General features: G+C 40.2%; 2 protein-coding genes across 2 annotated transcripts in view; both read left to right on the plus strand.

Moving 5' to 3' along the window:
• Positions 1-24,204, plus strand: part of dtnbp1b (dystrobrevin binding protein 1b) — a 555,482-nt gene that overhangs the window by 355,728 nt on the left and 175,550 nt on the right. The window lies entirely within an intron of this gene.
• The window catches only part of atxn1a (ataxin 1a), an 82,701-nt gene continuing 59,759 nt past the window's right edge, over positions 1,263-24,204 (plus strand). Inside the window, exon 1 of the mRNA XM_020597550.1 lies at positions 1,263-1,379. The gene's annotated coding sequence lies outside the window, so the exon portion shown is untranslated. The remainder of the gene's footprint in view (positions 1,380-24,204) is intronic.

Consider the following 24,204-nt stretch of genomic DNA (forward strand, 5'->3'; position numbering starts at 1 on the left):
AAATAGGCAACACACCACCATAGACATAAAATCTAACATAAAACGTTTTTATGCAATCAGAACAGGGAGCTGCATTTGCATTTGTCACAATCTCTGTAATATCCAACAACATAGCACTACTTGGCAGGTAAACTAGTAATTATAAATTGATACTGTTAGGTATTTTTAGTCAGATAGATATTGGATAGATACTTTATGTATTAGAAATGTTTAGTGGAGATAGGATGTCTAGTTAGACTGTTAAATGCTTAGTCATGCTTATGAGTTTCTACAGGGTACATCTGGTCAAGGATAACTAGAGAGAAGAGTTGATGACTGTCAGCAAACAGGGTGTTTAATATTATTATTATGACTTGTATAACTGTAGCCTTAGCCATATCAACACTGTTTTGAAGTTACTTGGACTGTCTCGTCTCTCAGAGTTAGCATGGTAACAAGAACCATATCCTACAATACTGTGTTTTTGAGAATCAGTACAGTATCGCAGAGCGTAATATTGTGATACTCAAGAGTACCGATATATTCTTACACCAACTGCTTTACTTGTGTGAAATTACTTCACTGAGACAGGTTTGTTACTCCGGATCAAATATAACACCCCTGTATTATAGCCATCATGTGTTTTCTTTATATTTTTGTCTTAATGCACTATTTTCTATTTGTGTGTGTTTCATATTGCATCTGCTTTGTTTTACCTGCATGGGATCAATAAATATATCTTATCTTGTACAGTGGTGGAAGAAATATTTGCATCTATTATTTAAGTAAAAGTAGTAAGACTAGATTAAAAATACCCAGTTACTGTACAAATTCTACATTCAAATGTAAATGTGCTTAAGGTGTCAAAAGTAAAAGTACTCATTATGCCCCAGGCATCCAGGATTTTAATGCTGTAGCTGGTTGGTGGAGCTAATTCTGCCACTTTATAGATCTATAACAAGGCGTCACATTTTATAAAATGGTGTTACTTTTTGTGCAATGCTGGGTTAAGATATTGTATATTGAGAATAATCTTATGAAATGAATATTACCCAAACATACGGTGCGTAACCTGTAATGGCATATTGTATATCCTCACGCCCCAGTAATGCCAGTGAACTTATCTTGTTACTGTTTGCTCAGCTCCGAGCCCTCTCATATTTTTGCATGAGTAAGTTGCCTACTGCTCCATTTTTGAACTCTCTCTCTCTTTCTCTCTCTCTCTCTCCCCCGTGCGTCTCACGCTTTCTCTGAAGGTGGGGGCAGAGAGAGCTATTAGCTGCGCGCTGCAGACATCATTATTAGGACGGGAGACGCTTCCCACCGTCAGCGTCGGAGCAGAGCCTGGGAGCCCTGGCAACAACGAGAGACACAAACTCAGCAGCCAGTTACACCCTACAGTAAGTAACACAGAACTACTCATTCAGTGCTCGTTTCGCCAACCTGGCACCGCTTTCACCATGCCAATTTTCTTTTTGGGGGCTGTGTAGAGAAAATGGCTGGAACAACTGGGCTGGGTGGCGCTGACGCTCCGGTTGACTTCAAATCCTCGGAAAATGTTTATTTCGCCCTCTGACCTATTTTTAAGTGACCAAACAGTGCAGGGACGTGCGGAGTTTGAGTATATATAGTTGTCATTTGGGGACGTAAATGTAAAGTAGTGTTTAAGTGGGTCGACAGAGAGCAGAGCCTTGGCTGGATTCTGACCGATTGAGCCGCGCGTTCGCCGGGCGAGCTGGTGTCTGGCAGGCACTGTACTTCTAGTAACTGCGCCACTCGCCCTCGGCTCAAACATTTGCTCTTTGCAGAGTATTATCGATGAACAGTGTCAAACGCTGCCATATGGCGTTGCGTTGTGCTGCCTGTGTCTTCTTTTAAACTCTTCTCTTACTGACAATGACTGTCAGAGGAAAGCAATACATTTTTATCTACGCTTCACTATCGCGGAAGTGTTTTATTTACGCGAAAAGACGCGAGGAACAACAAACCACAGTCCCCGTAATTAGACCAGTGTTTGTGAAGACGTAGTTAACACTGCTTCGCATATTTAGATCACAGATTAAATAGTTGCCTATGTGGCACGGCACTACACAGTGGTCTACATTGCTCCTGGTTGTAAAGGACATGGGGTTGTGATTGCTGGACTACCCGTGATGTCATTCATCCTGGCTTGAACCATTATATAACGGGACTGTAGGGAAGCCTGTGATAGCGGCTATTTTTACTCTGTTTACACCTCGGAGTTGCTCTCAGGGCAGGATATGCATCCCAGGTGGTAGTCTATGCTTCAGTCACCTTATGAATGTAATATGGTATCTAAATGAAATCAAACGGACGGACAAATATTAAAACTGAGGTTCTCTCTAAAAGTTGCATTTACACTTTTAAGTGTTGCCCTTTGCTGATTGTCTGCACTTGTTTGCAGTTTGAACAAGTCAGGTTTACTTTTGATTATATCTTATCATTTTTGAAGCATAAATCCTGTGAGTTGCTGTCTTTTAGGCAGTGAGGGATAGTCTTTCTAAAGGGGCTTTTGCTATAAAAGATGCAATCCATGATAACCCAGAAATATAAATCCTTAGCAATGATTGTTGTATAGCCAATATATTAAGATTGTTAACTCGCTATTGGCTGTAAACACTGCATGCATGTGTTTAACTGACTAAGTTTACAGTTTAAAGTAAGATTTCAATCAAAATTTGTAATGTTTGTGTCAGCTCCTAGCCACTTATGATACTGCTGCACAAAAAAGTTTGAAACAACCATATGCTTATTGTGCAAGTCACAGTCAACTCGTACAGTCAAAGTCGTACATTTTTCCAAAATATAGCTTCAGAAATTTTGAAAAGCCTAGTTATACTCATGTGGGACTTCTTTACTCACCAGTACTACCTTAAAGAAATCGATGTGTAATAGTCCTTGAGAGTGGAATTGTTCCAAAAGTGTTTGCTTTAAGATGTTTACATTTATTGTTGAAACCCATTTTTTGTGGTTGAGCAGAACATACAGTAGGCTACAACCAACAGTGACAATGTGGCAGTATTTTTGGGGTCGGGGGAGGTGCTGTTTTTATGATCTCTTTTGAGGGGAGGCTCATCTCCCCACACTTTGAAAACCCCTGACCTAAGGTATATACACTTATTTAGCAGAATTTTGGAAAAAGTTCCTATTGGAGACTGTTGTACCCGGTACTTTTTACCATACTGACTCTGAGAGACGAGACAGTCCAAGTAACTTCAAAACAGTGCTGATTTATTCAAAGCGTCACAGGTAAAATTAACATTACACGCTCAAGTATCTTTCACCTCCAAACTGCACGCAGGCAGATGAAAGATGAAAAGACCCTGAGCCCACCAGGCCTATACATTATATCCCCTCGGTTGGGCTAGCCCCATACTACACAGAAACGTCAACCGAGACGTCTCCCTTACCAGCTTTGCAGCTGGCCATAGCAGTAGTCAAAACATGAAGCAAATAAATGTGTGAATGTGTGTGTCTGTTGATTAAGTGGTGTGTAGCTAAAAACATTCTCACAGACTTCTGGTAACATGTCGTGACTCAAACATAAGAACATATTATGGCTAAGGCTACAGTTATACACGTCATATTAATAATATTAAACACCCTGTCTGCTGACAGTCATCAACTCTTCTCTCTAGTATCCTTGACCAGATGTACCCTGTAGAAACTCATGAGCAGGCCTAAGCATTTAACAGTCTAACTAGACATCCTATCTCCACTAAACATTTCTAATACATAAAGTATCTATCCAATGTCTATCTGACTAAAAATACCTAACAAGACCTTTTGAGCATAAAGATTGTACAGAATATTTAAGGTTTTACAATGCAAACCTGTTTTTCATGCTAATATATATTTCATTTCATGTTAATATAATATTTGTCTTGTCTGCCAATACAATACCTATGTATAATATGTGGCCCTTCTTCACATGATTGCTGACAAATGTCATCACTGTAAGTATTAAATAAAATGGCAAGTCACTGTTTGTTTCTGTTGCAACATTGTGCAGTAGGAAACAGTGGCATTGTTTTAATCAAGTGTATTGAAGAGCTTTTTATTTAGTCTATATGGGTCAATTAAAAATGTCTTTATTGGCATTGGTTGCATAGTTCGATTTTGTGAGATGGTTTTTTTGCTGTAGGTGGAAGTACCAAAGCTGTTAGATATGAATAGCTGACCATGAGCTTTGTATCTCAAAGTGACAGGCAGGAGGTATATGATAAAATGAAGACCCAGCATTAATCTCTGTGGGACACCACTGGAAGGTCTTAGAGTTCACGGGGAGAAACTGTTATGCATTAATGATCAGCCAGAGGTGTACAGAAATAGTTATGCCAATAGAGAGAGTTTAAAAGCTGTATTTTGGCTGAAAAGAATGAGAATGAAGTGGCAGCTAAAGTCGACTGCATTGTGATTTTGACAAGGTCAGTGTTTACAAAATCCAGAGTGTGAGGTAATCTGAGAAGAAATAGAAGAATCCAGAGTTTTAGATAGGAATTTCTGGGTTCAGATATAATAAAAGGCCAATTCTGTATTTTCAGCACCAGGTCTTTCAGGATGGGGTTGGCCACTAACACCTTTTTGTCTTGGAACTAGTGAGTACATGACCAGAAAGGAGATGTTAATACATTGCATGGAGAATGTAGACAGAAGGGTAAACATAGGGTCTAGGAGGGGTTGAGGAAAGGAAGGAAGGGTTGATCATGTGATTACAGACATGTCCAAAGCTGACATGGTGAAATGCTAAAATGTGTACCAAGGAGGTGTACCAAGGAGAAAAATAAAGAAGCTGTATATTTAGGAAACAGTAGAGGGAGGAGTTGTAGTTGTTGACCAGTTAGACAAGGAGTTAAAGAGTTTTAAATTGGAGCACCGGGGGTTTTGATTTGGTACACAAGCATTGTATGCTCCAGTATTTTTTCAGATTTCTTAAAACTAGGCCTTTAAGGTGATGGTGAACACAAAGGCTTTATGACAGGGAAAGACCAAACTATAGTGCTCTATTGTGCGGTCATGCCTCAGTGAATCAGGCATGCTGTTCCACCCACCTAATACACACACACAACACACACACACACCTACACACACAGACTTTACCATTGCAACCATAGCCTTTGATTCCAGCCGCCGGTCACTTTCAAATGGTAATGAGAGGCAATTAGAAGCCAATGTGTTCTAATCACAAGCCATTTAACTGAGCTTGGCTCATTTGTCAGAGCTATATGTGTACACTGGCCCACACGCTCAAACACACATAAATACACACATCGGTAAGTTCATGCTAGAGTGTTGTTTTTGTCTTTGGAATTTGCTTGTAAGGGAAAATAAACTGTGTGTTTGTGAGTGTGAATGGTTGAGAGAGACTGAGAGAGATTTCCAGGTAATAACTGGGTGGAGGTTAAATGAATAAGTGACAGAAATAGCTCTACACTGACATACCGAACCTGGTTTAGCTCATTCATCTGTGCTGTAGACCTCCATTGTTGTCTGAACACTATTAAAAACATGCCAGGGGGCCACACTGCTGCATTGGGTGACTTGTTTCTTCCTTACCAGGTACGTGAGCTCCAAATCCCAAGGAGGACCGCCACTTTTTAACACTCTCTAAAGTAAAGGGGCATTCAGACTGAGTTTCATTTCTGTGGCGAATTGTGTGCACTGCAGCCCATCACCAGCACCACAGGGGGCTCCTGCACAATGACGCAGCCCCGTGTAGCAAAAAAGCTGGAACTGGTTCAGCACACCGGTGGCAGAATTTGGTGTTAATGTAGAGTAGTCTATGTTAGCAGCATGGCTAACCAAAACAAAACAGAAACTCATGGGCTGGAAACATTATTGAAGCCACTCACCTTGACTTGTCATAATGTGGCCGTATTGTACATGGCTACATCTTTATTTTTACTTCAGAGATTGTGGGGAAAAAAACAAACATCGAAAAATCACTGGCTTTATCCTTTAAATCTTGTTGCATCAAACAGTAATCTGTTGAATACAACAACACTACAGTAAGAAACTTTCTGTTCATATATGCAGCCACAGTTTTCCTGATGTAAACTTTTATTTGTCACAAAAGTTCTGAGTACAAACCCTCATGCACACAGTGCAAGTACAGTTTACTGCAGTGAGCCATAGCAAAACACAGGCACTTACAGTATGATAATGTAAATATACATAGAAATGTACACAAGTAGCTGTTCTGACTCTGTCCTCAGAGATGACTGTCGACTAAAAGAGTCAAAGCAATGCACACAGACAAACTGCACACAAATCATAGGTCTTAGGTTCCGGGTTCGGGCCCCACCCGGGACCTTTCTGTGCGGAGTTTGCATGTTCTCCCCGTGCTTGCGTGGGTTCTCTCCGGGTACTCTGGCTTCCTCCCACAGTCCAAAGACATGCAGCTTAGGTTGATTGGTGTCTCTAAAAATTGCCCATAGGAGTGCGTGTGCGTGTGTGTGGTTGTTCGTCTATGTGTTAGCCCTGCGATGGATTGGCAACCTGTCCAGGGTGTACCCCGCCTTCGCCCGATTACCGGCCGGGATTGGCTCCGGCCCCCCATCTTAGATGTGTGTTTAGCAAGTGTTCAGCATATCTATTAGACATTGTTCTGTGGTTTCCTTCCTCCCTTTTCTCCTTCTGGTCTTGTTTCCATGTTTTTGTATTACTTTCACACACAAGCCTTATGTTTAATGCAGTATCATGAAAATGATATTAACCTCTATTTGCTGCATTCACACCAGGCTGCTGTGTCAGCTTGGTCATCTCCTTTTACATGAGAAGCCTGAGCTACAGAGAGTAGGAGAACTGCAGTACTTTACTGTAGTTAGTATGGGGTTGAATGAAGTGCATCAAAAAAGCATGTGTGTGAGAGAGAAAAATGATTTTGAGAAAGTAAAGCAAGGTGTGTGTGTGTGTGTGTGTGTGTGTGTGTGTGTGTGTGTGTGTGTGGTGGGGTGGGATCAGGAGATTAAGCTGTCTAGCTGAACCATGCAGTATGCTCAGACCTTTTCAGCTTTTCTTTTCATCCTCGTCTATTCATGAGTTCATGTACATGCACACAAGTAAAAAGACAGACAGAATACTGCTTTTAAAGGCAATCAATGAGAGTATTTTGTATGTGTGTGTGTGTGTGTGTGTGTGAGAAAGAACACCACTGTTTGTGATTGTGTGTGCTTTTATTACTTAGTGCATGTCTTCAGTGTTTTAGTGTTACTTAGTGTTAGTCAGCTGTCTTTATGGGATATCAGTGGCAATTCAATACTGATGCCATGGCAGGCGCTTAAAGCTGCTATTCATCTACTTTCACCAGCCACTTTATTAGGTACACCTGTACAATTGTAAGCAATTCAATACGACACTTTTGCCTAAACATCTGTGGTTATGAAGCTCAAAATGTCGTCTTTCACCGGCTACATACACGAGGGTCAGAATATTATACGTTCTTGGTGAAATGGTCATAAATGTGTAAATTAACTTGTATGTTTATTTTTGAGGTCATAGTTAAAGGTGGCGGTGTACTAGACTACATTATACTCAGAGGTGTCTTAATATTTTCGTCTTTCACCGGCTACATACACGAGGGTCAGAATATTAGGAACACCTCAACACCTACATTTGTGCAACAGTTGTGTGATACTATGAATGTTTTTTTTGTCATTTTCCAAGCCAAGGATCCAACATTCACACCTTGATTGGTTAGTTGCACATCTCTGTCTTGCACCTCTTTATTCCTTACACAAGAATCTGTGACACTTCTCATGTCAACCTTCTAGAGCTGTTCCCCTCATAGCCAATGTGAGCAACCTACTGTAGGTTAATGTCTGTTAACAAAGATGTTGTCTCCTGACGAGGTTGTGTGAGATTACTCACCGTTAACCCAACTCCCCCACCACTTCCTTTTTGTGTAGCAGTCAGTCACTAGCCTACGTCTAAAGAACTTGAACTTTGTATGGCCATGTGTCCTTAAATTTTATGCTGGTGGAGTTTCCAACAAATGTTCACAGTGAGTGTCCTGAAATGTCGATGAAATAAAAAAAAAACAACAACTCTCAAATGTAGAAGTTTCTATAGAGTGATTTCTTTCACCCTGCACAAGATTGTTTTAGGTTGCTTTAATGAACTTTTGTCCTTAACTTCTTCTAAAAAATAATCGTTGTTAGCTAAATTAATATTTTCTTTTATATTACAAGCAAAAAAAACCCTCCATAGTATTTCATAGATTCCATCCAGAAAACAAAAAAAGAAAGATGCAGATTTCATTTGCTAATAAAGTGGCCAGTGAGTATATAATACTGTATATAGTAGTATAAAGTGAAACATGTCATCATCATTAGTAATATGTCATTAGTATTGTCTATGAGACCACTTTTGTATAGTCACTGAACATTTGTAATATACCTTTTGAAGTCTCATTATTCATTTTGAAATTTCTAATTCAATCAAAACATTCACCTTTACATTCAGAAGGGATTAATTTATTGTGAGAATCTACCTTTTTGTGTTTGAGACCATCACACTTACAGGTACACATTTGCAGCCTCTGTGACCCTGTTTCCATGCTTCCAGTCTTTATTTTGAAGTGGCAGTCTGATCAATACCAATCTTCTGAATGACCACGGTAGACCCAATGTCTGAATGAGAGTGAGAGGGGAAAAGAAATAGTGGGACAGAGGACTAAACCCATTTTACAAACTTGTGTTACATTGTCGGGTCGATAAGCCACTGCATGGTTCAATAACCATGTGAAAAAGGAAAGGTTGTGTTTTGGCTTTGGCTCTGTAATGGCTGCCAGATATACAGCTGTCTCTATGCCAGGTAGGTTGCTGTAGAAGCTTAAACTGGACTGAACTCCAGAGTGTATAGTGTCTAAATTATGACAGGGCGCTCATATTTCAGAAACTCTCTCAAGAAAGATATCTGTGCCTGAGCTCTGCATCAAATGTAAATCATAAGGCAATAGTTAAGTCAGCATGCTCCCTGTGATCTCCCTGCTTTTAATTCATATTTGACCATATTCCAAGCAAAGCCTGGTCAAGAGGAAAAAGGGTTTTAAGCACAGGTCTTTGAGGACCAAGTTAAATGAAGGAGAAACTAAGTGACAACAGCTTAGCCTTTATGTGGTTTGACATTTTCTCTATGTTTAATGGTATTATATAGGGCATAATATAGCAGTGGCTCTAAGCTCTCTCTACTGTGGCTCACGCCGTGATGAAGCCACTGTACTCTTTTGGGAATTGAAATCTGATATTGTTGCTCTCCAAGTCCCTTATCTAAATAATAGTTCTACTCAACTCCTGTCTTTAAAAGTATATTGTTGTGCCATGTATATTTCTACCTCTGTGGTTCTCTTGTGTTTTCCCAGTGTAGATGACTTGCTCTCCTCTTCTCCCGTCTCCTTTCCTCTGCCTTATCGTTATCAGAGGCAGTAGTGGATTATAGAGGGGAGCTGACACTGTCTGGCAGGTCCTGAAGACCCATCTTTTCCCCGCAGAGCTTCAGGTCTGGGACAGGGATAAGCTGACAACCTGGGACACAGCCAGAGAGATAGCGATGAATACCAGGAATTGGGCTTCATATTGTGTGGAGCAAAAAAGTATCATTTATGTTTAGTGAACATTAGTATAATATTTATAGGTTGTCTGTGTAGAACAGGGGTGGGCAATTGCAGTCCTCAAGGGCTGCTGTCCTGCTTGTTTTCCAACTATCCCTGCCTGACCTGTTGCTGATTACCTGGCTCAGGTGTGTTCAGCCAGTCAGAAGCTGGAAGATACCAATTCACTTGATCTTTCCTCACTCCACTTTCATCTAAGATGGAATTGACCGCCCCTGGTTTAAAGGAACAGCAGCATCACACTGTGGTAAATGCTTCACAACTTTTTTTTAAAATGTGTTGCAGCATCAGGATTGAAGTGAGGGTTTATTTTGAACAAAGAATAAAACTGATGTCACATCATACACTTTTTGTTTTCAATGTCACACAGAACACCGATGGTTTACACATCACTACTTTCAGCTTTAATTTAGATTTTACATACCATTCCAACTTTTTCTGATTTGGAGTTGTAATTGTAAATGCCATCTCAAGGCCCCCCAAAATGTAGAAATGGCGCTGTGCCAAACATGCACAGTAGCGTTCATTCCTGGTGGATCAGTCTGTGGCCCAGCACAGAGGAGAGGAGCGACTGAGACCTGCTGCCATTTACTGGGCTTTGATTCTGGCAAAGAGCCGTAGGTGCACCATGGTAGTATTAAAGACTGCCTTGCACAGTTCCTGTTCCTACTCCTCAATGTCATCCTTTCCATATACACTGATAACTGTATGTTGAAGCACTGCTGCTAGGGTTTGAATTCTAGTCTTTGCAACAATACCTTCACAATTTATTATCGATGAATTAATACAGCTTTGTGTTTTGTAGTATAATAAAGTGATTCATTTCTATTCTTAGGAGAGCTTGTTATGGTACATTGATAAATAAGGTTCAGTCTCAGTTGTTGGGAGTGAAGCCCTAGGGTGGGTGTGTGGATATCAACAATGCCTTAAGTCAGAGCCAGGAAGATATGTATTGAGAGAGAGGAATTCAATAACAGGAAAATGGCCAGTGATAGAAACAATCCCTGGAATACCAAAACCCACCCTTCACCAACATTCTTGGCACAAACCAGCGTTCCATTACTACTGCTTACTCCTTAGGACACAGGACATGGAGGGCAGAATGGGCAGGGACAGTACAGTGCATCCCATCTTATTTCATTGAAGGTTCATGATGTGACATGTGCAATGAAATCCTGAATTCTACTATGTCCTGAGCCAGTTGTAAAGCTCCTCCACCGTGTTCTGACAGTCCATCACTATGTGAAAACACTGCATTCAGGTCACCATATGGTCAATGGTAAACTTGGGTGGGCACTGGATGACAGGTTGGGGCAACCCTGTGTAACTAAACTGCAGGCAATATTTAGAACAGTGGCTGTAAGGCTGAAAGTATTTCCTCTCTGACAAAACTGTCATGCGGTTTGAATAGAGCAAGTTGTTGGAAGTGTTCCTGGTATTTCGTCTGTCTGTCCGTCCATCTGGCTGGCCGACTGGTTGGTAATTGTGGCTTGGCTAGTTGATCATTTTTACTGGATGACTGACTGGCTGGCCATGGATCAGCCTCATCACGTTTGATTGGATGATTGGCTGCAGGCTAGTTAGCTGACAGGCTTTTTGGACATCTGGCTGACTGACTGACTATAATGTCTAGCTCTTCCCTTTTCTATGCCTTTTGCTAAAACACTGCTGTAGAGAAAAGACCTAGTAAGCCAGGATGTTCTTGAGCCCCATGGGCCTATCACCAATTACAGTATCAGGACCGCTCTTTCTTTGCTGAGGGTGGTGTTTTTGCAAGTGTGTTCTTCAAAGAATGAGTGTGTAGCAGGGTCAGGTGGTGAACTACGACACAGATTAAAGAGATTAATGTGAGGTTTCACTGTATTCTGGTCTAGTCTGCTTCTCTCTGCTACTGTCACATAATAGCATCTGCCCTGATAATGGAGTTACAGTGCAAAATGGCTAAGTGTCATACCTGCCATGAATGTGCACTGTACATTGTTTAGAGTAATGGTAAGAGAGCCCTGGTTGTACCTACACATATGCACTTGTGTTCACACAGTCATGAAGTGAAACCCTCATGCACATATTGCACAGCTGTCAGACAAGCAAGGGATGTACAATCTTACAACTCAGTCTTTCAGTCTCACATTTATTGAATAGCTCATATGTTACTTACATCAATACACACATTTAATTCATACAGCACATATGCACACACATTTGGTAAAGCTGTTCTTATGCTAATGTGCACAGCCGTTGCAGGGGCTTGCCCAGGGAAAATACCTGTGGTAGAAGAAGAAAGTTGACCTAATGGGAAATTACTAGGCATCCTCATCAGACCAAAATAACTTTTTTGTACATTCCTTGAGCTTAATGGCGCATACTGGAACTTTTAAACTTCCCACATGTCACATTTCAGTAAGTCCTGGAGCATCAGGTGGTTTTGGAATCATCATCTTTGTCGAATAAATTTGTATCTTTAAAACCTATATTTCACCTCAGGAGAAAGTGGCCTTCGAAACAAAACATCTAACAGTTACAGCTATGTCAAAACCTTGTGTCTCTAGTACTGTATGGAGTACACATACTATTAGAAAAGACAAGCTATTGTTGATGTGGAACTTGATGTTTCATCCCCTAGTTGATCATATATTTATTTTTTTTATTCATTTATCCATACCACTATTTCAGGCTTCTTCTTCATATTAACATTTTAATGCAAATATTAACTTGTTCTCAGTTGAAGATTTTAAGTTTCACTTGTTTCCATTTTGCTAATAGTGTTGGTGTTGCAAAGTGCCCTTGGAATAGGGGCTTTTCAACTAACTGTGGCCCAAAGATGACCATTCTAAGAAGTAACCTGAGGGCCACTTGTGAGGTGGATAGACTGAATAGGCACCTTTTTAATCCTGAAAGTGACTTTGGCTTTTCTAATGTCTATGAATTATGTTATTAACAAACAATAAGTAAAACATGGAAATATGTCTTAAAAATAAAATAAAAAATGATTTCTACAGTGAAACTATATTATTGAATGACTGGTCAGGGACCACCTGCAGTGCCTTCATGGACCATTGGTAGAAAACCTCTGCCTTAGGCCATGATGGTGATTAAAGGCCCGTACATTTAACTTTTTCTTGTCAGGTGTTGACACAGCTTCTGTACTCTGCACTGTTTTCTTATGATGGCTTGCCTAAGAAATGTCATAACAGTGCAAGTTGGATAAAAAAATTTGCAGTGTGTGATCATTAATGTATTTTAAAAGTGCTGATGTAGCATTTCTCCAAGCACTTGAAAATATCTTACATCAAGACAGAATTGAATGGGTTCCTTCTACACTTGCCTATCAGATGTGTAATATTAACCGCTAATCTAAAAAAAAAAAAACTCTCCACCTCCTATTAAACTTCTTATCACCAGTTAAAATCAAAACCCAACAAGTTTTTTTCTTTAGTTTTTTTTTTTAGAGGAAACATTTTCCTGTTTCCTCTTTCAGACCTGTGGTTTGGTTTTTGAGCAGCACGCCCAGTCGGCTTGGTGTAATGCTACATGACGTGCCATTAGCTCAGCTAGCAGCTACCTCTGGCATGGCTGCCTGCGACGGATAGTTGATTTCACTGGTAACCTGACACAACACCCTACCTAACTGTAGACTACTGCTGAAAGGGTAGTGGGGTTGGAGTAAAGAGGTAGTGTAACCCCTTTTAGGAGGCACTTCATGGGTACCATTTACACTTACTTAAAGCAGGAAGACTGGTGCGTGGGGAGGGGACAGAATTTGTGTGCCAATGTGGGTCAAGAGTGCAGTCATTATAAATAAGAGCATGTGAAATTCATGTTGTTTGAGAGCCTCAGATTTGAACAACGTAGCTAAATGCAATATAGCAGACACATGGATTTTGTGTATATAAATTTCATAATACTATATCTTTTTAGAGATTGTAGTTTGTAGAATATCTGCAAATTATGAACAGATAGCAGATCAGAAGGTGTGAATAAGACATTTTCTGCTAGAGATATCATAGTGTTTGTACCTGGTACCAGATTGAGTCGGGTAAAAGTCTTGAAATTACTGTTAACTTGAAGTATACTTGTGAATTATTTATGGGAGAACTGCAGCATACTTTTCTGGGATGCGAATTAAACGCAGGAGGAGGTAAATGCAAAAAAACAAACAACATTTCTGAATTTGGGATCAACTCCAATCTGTTACACCACTAGTATTCTTGTTGCTAAAAGCAGTGACAGGTACTGCATATTAAAATGTGTGTGTGTAATGTCTTTTTTAGTATATGCAAGCATGGATACGCTTCACGTCCTGTCTGCTGACATGCAGCATTCTAGTCTTTCTCAACATGACCCACAGGCTATCTGCATTTCATAAAAGCTTATCTTAAAGTGATCATTTGTAGTTTCACATCTACTTTTTCTGTGTACCTGGTGGTGATGTTGAAACAGAATGATCAATCAAAAACTGGACACATCCACAAGTTCAAAGATTGATGTTGCAAAAGGGTTTTTTCAATCCCCAAATCATAACATAGAAACACAAGTCCCCTCTCTCAGAAACACCTGATGAGCTATTTCTCAGAAACCTTACACAAGGCTGCTAAGAAGCTACTGGATTTGCAGGTTTCTGTTTGAACTTTCTGCAAAGGTTTGCCAAGTGCAACACTCCACCACTAGTAATACTGCTCAGTCCCCTCTGGTGCAGCTTTGGAGAAGAGATTTGTAGGGTTTATGTTGTTGTTTACTTCTAATCTATTAAAACTGAGACACAGTTTCATAATGCCTTGTAAAGGTAGTAAGCTTGTGTCCTGAATTCATTTATATGATTTGGTGTTTGTAAGCCCCACTGGATTTAAAAGGAAAGGTTTCAACTAGATGTGGCTAAACTCAGGCTGTCTAGTTTTTGCTGAGAATTACCTCTTGGCCGCACACACAGCGAGAGATGTGTAACTTGCACCAGTGTCACTTTTCCATCTCCACTGCCAAGTACAACTCTTTTATCAGTGGGTTTTAACTGGAGAGCAATGGATAGCTTGACCAGGTAATGTCTTCGCTGTTCAGAGAACTACAAGAGCAAACTGTGATCTGAATTCTGTGAGAGATATTTTTGTTTTCTGTGAAAGGTTCAGAGGTCACAAACTAAATGCCCAGACAATCTCTGAACACTGGAGATCAAATGTTTAAACATCTGGTCTTCCACAGAACATAGTGATGCAACTGATACTGCAGTTTTCCAAATGAGGTCCAACTATGCAGTTACCGAACAATATCTTAATAAGAAACATTTTGCATTTGTATATTCTGATCACAGCTAACTGCTTGAAATTCAATCTCATATATCACGCCCAATTCCATAAAGGGTATCATAGATTATTTTCACATACTTTATGCAGTATGACTATTTCTTCAAGCTGTTTGTGGACCTCCCACTGAGTGCATGGTGGGAAACTTAATGTCTGTGTGGGGTGTTCAGTATGCTGTTATAAACTAATTATGTCCACCATCCTGTCAAGTGCAAACAGCGGGAAAACATTTTTTCAAAGGGGAGATGAATGGAAGGGAGGGGCTAGTATTTGGCCAGCAACAATAAGTGTTTGGCTCTTGTGCTGTCCTCTCCCCTGCTGCTTCATCAGGGGAATCACTCAGTTATTGAACCCACGCTATGTGGGTTGTGAATGTGTGAGTGTGCACGTGTAGCTGTGCACACTTTGTGGACAGAGAGCTTGTTGGATGTGAGTGCTGTGTTTGAGGTGGGCTGAAAATAAGAGCTAGAACTGTGCATCTGCCCCACTTTCAGTATTTAAATCATGTATAGACACTCTTGTGTTTGTTTCTCTGTGTATGTAGACGTGTGTGTGTGTGTGTGTGTGTGTGTGTGTGTGTACTGTAGCTGTGTTAAGTTGACTGTGAGAGGGAGTTTTGGTACAGTATTTGTCAGAGGAGTTTGCACTTGGTACTCCCTGACCTGAGACCTGTGTGTGTTTTTGTGTGTCTAATGCAGATGGGTTAGATTAAAAACATCATTCAATACAATACCACTGACTTTATTTAAATGTTTGGGCCGCAACTGACTTTGTTGGCAGTGATTCTTTGGATCTTGTTTATCAATCTAAAATTTATTTTGTGAGATTTTGAAGCACAGGCCAACAGAAGAGGTGAGCTAAATATGGTAGTTTAATGTATTTGTATATAGCAATGTGTAAAAATGGAAAGACCTCTGCTTTCAGTCTGGGTCAAATAAGTCCTAAAATTTTACATTCCTAATCAATTTCATTCCATATCTTAAACTTAATTGCTATGCTATATATTTAGATCTTTATTGATTTATTTCTGGATTTATCTTTGGTAACAGTAACAGCTATCTAAAATGTTTCAAGCTGTGTGAGTACACCTTTTATTTGTTGGCCTGTCCAACAATGTAATCTCACTATGACCTTGTAGCAGTTTGTAGCCCCACGCTGCCCATCCCTGTGACTAACACCCAGTTTAACAAGCTGCCACAGGCAACCGCACTATTGTACTTGACGAGCGCTTTAATATATAGTAGCGAGCTGCCACATGCTTCCCATGTGTGTGTGAAGTACAGTATCTTGTATTTTTAAAATACATATAAAGGTATTAAAAGTGCAAAATATTTTTATTTAAGTGTGACACCATGTCTCAGTGATTAACACCATCACCTCAAGCAATGCTCTTTAAAAATAGAGCAGTATTTATTCCTGACAACACCCTGGAAGTATCTGAGCAATGGGTTCCCTCGCCATGACACTGAAAGAGGAGTGAAGGACAGGGGCCTAGTGCCTTACCAAATGCAGTTTATATGCAAGTGCACTTACAAAATATTCAACATTATATGCGGTTTGTCTCAGGGAGATCTCATTCTCACTATTTCTTTGCCCATGTGACAAAACAAGCAAGTCCATTTGCTTGAAGACACTAGACATGAGGAAACAGATTAAGCAAAAATTAATTAGTTTATCTTTTACTATAGTATGTTTTTGTGTTTGCGTGTTCTCATGGCTCTTTTGTGTGTGACTACAAGGAGCAGTGAGGTCACACTAGACATGCTTGAGCCTGGCATCTGGAGCTAGGATAACACTGCTGTACATCTCCAGCCTGTTGAGCACTGACAGTGTAACTCACTATGGAATGTTACCAGCCAGGCAGGGTGTGGCCATTTTGTATTAGCTGCTCTAACCCTCTGACCTTGGTTATATAACTTATTGTCTATGTTTTGTACAAGCCAGAGGGAATAATGTTATGATGTGTCATGAAACTGGTACAACAAAGTCATTTGAACCATCTCTGGCAACCTGAAATGTCCCATTGCTCTGTACGCTGAGTTGTGTATTCAGATTTCAAAAGCAGCAGGGGGGGTTTATGGTTTTTTTTTTTCCTGGATCTGTTTTTTTGATGATTGTGCAGGTCTTATTGTGTTGACACACAGAAGTCACCAAGGGCACGCTGTACAATATACACACACAGCACTTGCAGTCAAGGTTACACAAAGATAACCAGACTTTATTTGGGTTAAGGGCAGTGTAGTACACTGGAAGTAAGCCATGATCTGACCCACACCCACACCACCACACACACACACACACTACACACACCTGTCAGTGCTGGCATCTGCTCAGTCCTCTTTCTTGCAATCTCCCCTTTGTCCTCTCTGTCTTGGTCATCAGGCCTTGTAGCAGGACCTCAAGGTACAGCTGGTGGGGCAGTGTGAGCACCTGCACTGTGTGTGTGTGTGTGTGTGTTGTACAGCAATGTCATCGGGAGTGGGTACCTGCAGTGTCCTGGCCAAGTGTCTGTTTATCTTCATGCGTGTGTGTGCATGTGAGCACCTGTGTTGCCAGCAGGAACCTGCCACTATAGTGCTTCATGATGTATGCCGGTGACCCTTCTAAGGTTGTGCTGTGAACCCCATAATAGCTGTTATTGCCTTAAAGCGGACTTGCCTTAGTGCCTATAGAGGGATATTATAGTGTTTGGTGTGTTACAGATAATACAGCAAATACAAGTATATGCACAAAAGTACAATTCTTAAATTTACTTATCTTTTACTGCTGTTTTTTTTTTTTACCTCAAAGTGTCAACAGACTTTAAAAAAAAAAGAAAACAAATGACATGTTGTCTATCCAGCCACAAACAGCTTTCCCAACTAGCTCAGTTTCGCTGTATGTGTCAGCACAGCCCTCAGGGTGCCTCATGTCACCTGAAGCTAATTGTTTAATTTTTTGCATATTTGTAATATTTCATTTCATTTTATGTGGATTCATTTTCAAGCATTTAAAAACAGTTGTGAACTAGACGTTTCAAGGATTGCCCTGGGTCTCTACTATCAAATATTTTCATTTTTTAGCCAGTAAGTGTGTGACCCACTTTCTATCAAAGACCATCAAAGACCTTAGTCCAGCTAACATGCAAATGAAGTGTATTTAGCCTAGTGTTGTTTTGCATTTTTGCATGACATGCTTTTGACGTGTGGCTTTCAGTCTGATGTAATATCTCAGTCTGATCACCCCTGTCATTTTCTATTATGCATTATCTAATAAATTACATTTGCCTTCAAATGAAGTGTTTTTGTGACTTTTGTGTAATGGAGGCCTAGCTTTATCTGGTGAAGACAGTGCTGAGATATGCCCATTCCTTTTCTGACCCCCCCCCCCCCCCCCCACATATTTCCCCAATATATATTTAAGTGATATCACTTTGATTTTCACTTTTCCCGAAGATGACACATCAAAGTTTTCCACAATTGCATAACAATTTTTTGTCCTTAAACAGTGACATTTTAACTTATATAAGCAATCAAGCCATAAAAAGAGAAACTGCTCTCCCTGCACAGCTAAAAGCATGACAGGCAAGAAAAACTGTACAAGTTGATTCTTCAGAGAGCACACTGACAGGAAGGGAATTGTGGGGGCGACGGAGACTAAAAGTTTGCGTCAAGGAGATGAATGAGGTCTCATGGAGCCTGCCCTTACAGCAACAGCTTGTATCCCCTTGCTCTAATACTGTGGTAGAACATTCATAATCCTGCCATTATACCTGCCATCTGCCTCCCTCAGATTACTGCTGGAGAGCAGGCCCAAGGCATTAGTACTGTTTACTAATCTTGTACACTTCATTCATAAAACATTTCAGTCTAATTTTAATTAGTTGGTTGGTTAATACATTTTTTACCATCTTTGTGAGGAGACTTTGGTAGACACTTTTGAGCTGGGAAGTACAGCATGTGTGTGTGTTTAAGCGAGGTGGAGAGATGATTTATTCTGTGTAAAGATGAGTACTCTCCATATGAATGTCTTCCAGAAAGTGTGTGCATATATACTGCATGTACAGTATGTGTGTTAGAGAGGGAGACTTGGGAAAGGATCAAAAGCAGGAGATTATTACTATGCATGCGTGGGCAGCATATAGGTTTTCTGAATGCTTGTAAAAATGTAAGTGCGTGACCACAGTGTGTGCATGTGTACGCCTTTGAAGGTGTGATTCTGTGTGTGTGTGTTTCCTGCAGCCCCACCTGGTGACCACAGTGTGTGCATGTGTATGCCTTTGAAGATGTGATTCTGTGTGTGTGTTTCCTGCAGCCCCACCTCCCAGCATATTCCCCTTATCCTGGTGTTGGGATCTTAAGGGATCAATCAAAGCCAGGCTCCCTGGAACTTCCATATCTACAGGCCCTCCGCATTAACGTGGAATAACCGGGGAATACTGAGTAATTCGCTCAGGTGGCAGCTTGCGCTCTGATGTTTAGCGTTAGTGCAGTCGGTCGGTCTCGCTTACACTCACATACATGTATAGTTTCTTCAAGTGTAAATACTGTACATACATGTGCAAGTACAGAAGAGTAATGGCTTGAATTTACAGGACACAAGTGTAGAGTGTGGGACTGGATTCTGTGGTGTATTTTATCCCCCCTCACATCTCTGTCACATGCCACAGTGATGTTATGTTGTGATGTGTTGCCCTGGAAATCACTATCATTAGAGAGGAGGGATGTGCAGCAGTGTAGAAGAAGAGCAGAGAGAAGGGAAGGAAAGGAGAGAAGAATATTGGAGCTTCATAGAGAAAGGAGGAAGACTGAGTGCAGGCAAAGGGAGAGAAGAAGAATGTAAAGTATGTTGCATGCAGGATACATTGCTGTGATAAGACATCTAATAGTAAAAGCCTTTTGTGACATGACAAACACAGCTTTGATAGTATGACATCAGGATGGCCTTCTATTAAATTCCTGAACTAATATTATCATGTTGTGACAAATTTCATAAGAAAAACATTTGGAGATTCTCAGTTAAGGTCAGCTCCTGTGAAGGCCTCATAGAGAGGAGCCAGTTCTTTTAACCCAAACCTCTGCTGCATTTCCTGTCTAAGCAGGTTCCTGGTGATGACTCAGTACTGTGTGCGTGCTCACTATACACGCATACGTGCAGGTGTGTTTTTATCTGCATTTATCTCTGTACACTAGTCCACCTTATCTGTGTTGTGTTCAGTGTCACTGGCTATTTTTGCTGTCTACGATATCTTTGTTGCTAGGTCATGGTGTCTGTATGCAGACCATGTGAATGGAGAAGTGTCTCAGTTTATTGGCAGGAAAAGTGTGAAAGTTCCCAGAATAATATTTGGAAAACTTTTAAGAGCGCTGAACTTTGATCTGCACAGATAGTGTTTAGGGTTAGTGGGTGATGAAGTAGTTCAGGTTTTCTCTCTCTCTTATTGTATATGAGGGCTTCCTTTTCTATCTTCTTCTCTTATTGCTTTTCTCAACTTTGATTTATTGAGTTTTACCCATGTGATCGTTCTCAGGCAGCATTGCCAAAGCAAATACATGTAATCATTTAGATAGTAGTGGAACAGAACAAAGACAAATGCACAATAAATATGTATATGTTGAAAATCAATACAGTTATGTATAGGATTCAGTTTTATTTTATGAAATTAAGGTTAGATGAGTTTTTTTTTCTTCTAATTCTGTGCTGTCAACACTTTATTTCACACCTTTAAAGTGCATTCATAATCCACTGTTGACAGACACCCATAAATGTAGGCTATGTAGTCATCTATGGGTCATTGCTGTAAACAGTTTTTCTGTAATAAAGCGATTAGTAGTGTGGAAAATTATAACTTGATAGTATGTTCAGGATACAGGTTGTGCTAGGTTTGTATACAGGCTGTGGAGTTGCCTTAAAGAAGTGCTTCAGTTGTGTGGAGATTCCCAATCATTTTAGTCATAATTGCTCCCCTCTCATGTATGAAGCAGGGCCCGCTGCTGGTCTGGGTCTGTGCAGCCACTGAACCTGGAGGCTGCAGTACAATGCAGGAACATTGCAACACTGCACTTTCCTCAGTTCCTTGGAAGTCCACTCTTATGACGCATTTTAAACCAGAAAAGCAGCTTTGTTTTGTAGAGCTGTATTTTTTTGCTGAATAGCCAAGAAAAGCCATTTTCACCAGGATTGCCTTCTGGTGCATTTGGTAGATTCCTTTTATTCATTATTTATTATTAATATTTTGCCGTCTTCATACAAAGATACAATGGCAGCATACAGAAGAGCATACGTACTCACAGAGGAGCATGGACTGTCCTCATAGTCTCCTGAGAAAGATTTGAATGATTTAATTAAAGATTGAATGAATTTAATCATGTAAGTAGAAGCAAGAAACAAATTGTGAAAACCAAAGCTGATGTAATATGAAATGTAACAGAGTAGTATAGGTTAAACGTAATATATCCTGCTCTAAATACCCAGAGTCATGTTACTTGTATCTGTCTCTGTCTAGCAGCAATGTGGATGTTGTTGATGGTAACAGAAGCATTAGCCAGACAAGCTAGGTCAGGGTGTAATCCTGCAATAGATACTGCTCTGCTCCTCATTACAACACACACACACACACACACACACACACACACACATGCGCGCGCACACACATGCGCACACAACGTATGGCTCTGTGTTCTTTGCTGATCGCTCTGTGTGTTTCTGGGTGCATGCATGCGTGTCCAACCCCGTGTGCGTGACAGAGGGACAGCAGGCAGGGGACCAATAGAATAACACACTGAAAGGGGCAGGGCACAGTTTCATAGGTGGACATGGAGATACACACCGCCAACCTGCCAGTATCACTGAGTGCTTTCTTTGTACAACACACAGGGAACTGAATACTACACTGCTGAGTAAGAGGAAAAACTTGCAGTTATGTGTGTGTGTGTACTTGTATTGCTAAACATTATGGCTGGTCCTCTCTCTGACACACCTTCAAAGGGCAGTTTGAAGACTTGGTCTTAGTGTTCAGGTTAGAATGAGGTTACGGTGATGACTGGGGTTCAGCATTTAGTTGTAATGGTTATGTTGGGGTAAAAGGTCTAAGAAACCCTGTAATCAAACCTGGGATAGATATTAATTTATGGGAGAACTTAAAGAAAATCTTTACCAGTGAAATATACTTTGGAGAGGAGGCTGAACTGTGCCGATTTCAGCACTCGTCCTTGTACAGTATGCACTTAATTTGATGTACTACTTGTATTTGGCACCTCATTTGTATTCATACACAAAGTCACAGCCTGCATTTTCATTACTTTCTGTTGCAAATTTTTCATAACTTATATTTGATTGCAGTTAGTCACAGAAACAGTTTTGTAAATACAGGGTTAGGCACTCTTTGCTAACAATATGGCCGAGAATTATTATTTGCTCAACCTGTATTGTCAGTTTTTATTACTGACAGTTTTATGTGTGTGTTTGTGTCCCTTCTTGTGACAGCATTTCTGGTGTTGTGTGTTTGTGACTCTAAATACAGTGTTTACCAGGTGTTGTACAAGTTTCACACAACTGCATGATCATGTGTGTAAATGAGTTTGTGTGAGCAAACAAGCAATAACTGTACTTCAGTTTCAGTTTCTTTCCCTGGAGCCTGGTTGTCACATGATCAACTGACCTCATTTTGTGTCGCCAAGAGGATGCCTTGTTTCAGGGTTCAACTTAACACTCGGCTCCACCCCTTGACCTTGGGACATCTCTTTGTTGCTGTGGTAACAGCCTCCAGGGTTACTGTAAATGAGAAGAGTGCACCAGGAAGGTGTGCTAAGCATTTTCCTCTGTGCTGGTGCATCAAATTAGGCACTTTACCACATTTAGTTACCCAGGCAATATTAACTTGTTCTGCAACATGATTATAAAAATTAGATACACACCTGGGTTACACACTATACAAGAATCTTCTGCTTCCGGCTTCTGTGGAGTGTCACTGCAGTAGTTTGGGGTTAAGGTTTACACAGTAGTGGTGAACATAGGTTTGGACCAGTCAGTGCTTGAGCTATAGGATGTAAAACAGCATTTGTGTTCTTCAGCGATGATACTTAGATTAGAAAAGGAGCAATACTCGAAGAATTGGTGTAACTTCATAAGACGCAAATACACTGTACTAATATGTATTATGGTCTTCAGTTTATATGATAAAGCTTTATGGAGCTGTACTGAATCAGTTTTGTGTTTTTAGTCCCATGTTTGTGACTATTTATTGGCACTTTAAAAGTAAAAAAGGTAAAATTATTTTAAAATGTTAGCAGTAACTCTTTTAGACTGTGAACCAAAGAATGAAACCAACAAACAAACTAAATTTTGTTTCCACAGAAATGCTTTGCACTTCATATGTACAGTAATAACTTCCCAGTTTACCAGCGGCATTTTGCTTAGAGTGGCACAGTCCTCGCTGGAAAACAAGCCGAGGTCACGACAGAAACCTAAATGCCTCCAGATAACTATTTTTGTTTAAAAAAAAGGGGATTACACATGTTTCAGACCAGAGTTTCATGTGGGTAAACAAAGTGTGGTTGCCATGCTGATGGGGCGTCGGTGTATAAATAGCATGGGTGTTTGCTCTGAATACTCCTAAGAGAGAGAGAGAGAGAGAGAGAGAGAGAGAGCACAAGAGAGAGACAGAGAAGGCAAAGAGCAGTGTGCAAAATCACTAGCACAGGCTTATATAAATGCTCATGGCTTTACAGACTTAATCTCACATGAGTATCCTAACAAAGGAAAAATTAATACTGCTATGGATGGTATGTGTGTGTCTGAGAAAAGTCAGTGCTGACAATTACTGTAAATATGCAGTCAAAATAAATAAGTTACCTTTATGAATTGGCACAGCCATTCATTGTGGGAGCCACTGACGGGTGTGGTGGTTTATTGTAATAGTGCTATAATACTTCCACTGTTTTTATATTTGTATGTTTTATGTGTTAGTTCATTTATTTCGTCACCAAAGTCGGTGCTGAAAGATTAGTTTTGCTCTCTTGCTTATTCTGGATAAAGAATAATAAAATCCAAATACAGGGGATTAAGTGAACATGTTGTTTTTGGAGTAGAAAGGATCTCCTTATGTCTGAGAACTGTCATTCAGTGAAAATCGCACTTGGCTGAAGGGTAACTTGATAATTGTAATTGCGTTGCAATGAATTTGGTTATTATTCTGTGATAACTGAGCCAGAACAAGAAATAGCTGTGACCTCAATAATCATATCAGGAAAAAAAAGATATTATTTGCTGTTGTGTAGAATAGAATAAAGAACACTTTGAAAAAAATTGTGCTAACGCTCT

The sequence above is a fragment of the Monopterus albus genome, unplaced genomic scaffold (assembly GCF_001952655.1).
Source record: "Monopterus albus unplaced genomic scaffold, M_albus_1.0 scaffold34.1, whole genome shotgun sequence".
NCBI lineage: Eukaryota > Metazoa > Chordata > Actinopteri > Synbranchiformes > Synbranchidae > Monopterus > Monopterus albus.